The sequence below is a fragment of the Equus asinus genome, chromosome 2, assembly GCF_041296235.1.
Source record: "Equus asinus isolate D_3611 breed Donkey chromosome 2, EquAss-T2T_v2, whole genome shotgun sequence".
NCBI lineage: Eukaryota > Metazoa > Chordata > Mammalia > Perissodactyla > Equidae > Equus > Equus asinus.
The window spans coordinates 156,893,786-156,896,145 of NC_091791.1; positions in this window are offsets into that span (position 1 = coordinate 156,893,786).

Below are 2,360 nucleotides of genomic sequence, written 5' to 3' on the forward strand. Positions count from 1 at the left end.
GACGCGGGCTGCCTAGGAGCCCTGCGGACTGGGGCGCGGAGGTTCCCAGCCCGGAGGGAATCGACTTAGTGCCTAAAACCGCTTTATGTAACAGTATTTTTAAAAATAATAACAACAGCAAGTAATAGTAATAAAAAGGCATCTTTGTGTTGGGTCTTATCTGTGTATTGAAATCAGACTCAGCGAACATCGTGATTCTCTCCTACTTGTTCTCAACCTTTCGGACTCCAGACTTCTCATTTTATAACAAAAATCCTGAAATGAAAACTTATCTTGAACTCAATTTGGTACGTAATATCATGGACCTACACATAGAATTTTAAAATCAATGTACAGGGCAATGCTTCGACTTTACAGAAGAAATAAAGAGAAGGTAATTTATAACAATTTATTTTCATTATGAAATGTAGATCAGTGAAGTGAGGAGATGCTTGTATCTAGCTGTAGAATCCTCTTAAACACACAGACGACGAGTTGTATTGCTGACAAAATATAGGGGAGTTATGTAAGAAACCAAAATGCCATGGGCAGAATAGAGTAGTTGATGTGATCTTCCATCATTGTGACTAACTCTCCATAAAGTTCCAAACAAAACACAGTATTCCCTCTGTGTACCATTCATGCAGAATTCAGTGTCTACCTGAACTATGCAAAAAATAATTTAGGCTTCATAGTAAAAGGGAGTCAGGATATAGGGTCAAATCAATATACAGCAGGACTGTTGAAAGTTGTGCAAGACACATAATGGTTGGTCCTTGTAAGGGACTATCCCCCGCGTTGCAGAATACATAGCATCCTTAGCCCCAGTCCACTAAAAGTTAGTAATGCTCTCACCTCCCTAATCACTGTTACAAAATTAAAGCTTACTCATAAATTTATAAAACCCCCCTGAGGCAAGCTTACCCACACATTTGAATAAATTTCAGAAATGACTGCTCTACCATATATCACAGCCTTAAGTATAAAATTATTAGCAATTTAATGTATCTGAATTCATCTCTAAACCAAAGACAGAATGTATGTGCTGAGTGGTTATCGCCTCCCTCCAAGAATTGAAGAGTCAAAGAAGGTATTATTCTTAGTAATCTTGGAGAGAAAAATTTCTGGGGAATAGAAATGAGGCAATTGTTCTTCATTAATGTTAATCTTGAGTATTCTGTGACTATTTTTCCTAAAAAATAAATAACAAAACTGAAGCACAGAAAAAAGAAAAGATTAAAAATACAAAAAAAAAAAAAAAAAACCCCGCCACATGACAGATACATGGGAAAGGTACAAAGGTCTAACAGAGTAATTGGAATAATTGGAGTCCAACAAGGAGGCCACTGAGAAAACTGGGCAGATGCAAGAAGAGATTCTAGCCAATAATTTTCAGACAAAAGACACCAAGCCACTGATTCAAAAGCTCTACTAACCCCAAACAGTATAAATACAAAGAAAATCACAATTTAGGAAAACCTTAGTAAAAATACTGAAAACAAAAAGTAAAGGGAAAATCTTAAAAGCAGATTGAGAAAAAAAAAAACTTCGACTATAATATCATAAGATGATTTCTCAAGAGAAAAAGTGGAAGCAAGAAAATAATGGAATAACATATTTCATATACTGAAGAAATAACCACAAATCCAGAATTTTATACACAGTGGAAATATCCTTAAGAAAGGAAGGAAAAATAAAGATGTCTTCAGGTAAAACAAAAATGATATAAACTGTTTCCAGCAGACTCACATGGAAAAAAAAGTTAAAGAGAGTTCTTCAACAAAAAGAAAATGATCCCAGATGAAAGTACAATAATGGCTAAAGGAATGAAATGTACTGCTGGAAAGGGTAAGGGTGTGAGTAAAACTCAGTGAATATTGACTGTTCAAAACAGCAATAATAATGTCTCGTGAAATTTGCAATATAAAAGGAATTTAAGAGGAGAGTTAAAGAACAAATAGCGTTGAAGAACTATAAGGTTCTTCTATTGTCTAGGAAGTGGTAAAATAACTAACTTATGGTAGTAAATAAAAGTTGCATGTCACCATCTTAAAAGTAATCACTGAAGGAATAATCAAACGTATAACTAACAACTAAGAGAGGAGGAAAATAGAATAATAAAAAAAAACCACCATTAAATCTTTAAAAAGACAAAAAAAAGGAAAATAAAAAGTTAAACCATAAATAGCTGGGTAGTAATATTAATAAAAATAGCTATTAATGCAGTAAGTATTTCAGAGAGACTTTAATAGAGACATTTCATAATGATAAAAGTGTCAAGACAATAGGAAGCTATAACAATCCTAAATATTTATTTGTTGAGTAACCAGCCTCAAAATATATAAATAGAAAACCAAACAAACTTTAAGGAGAAATGGGCA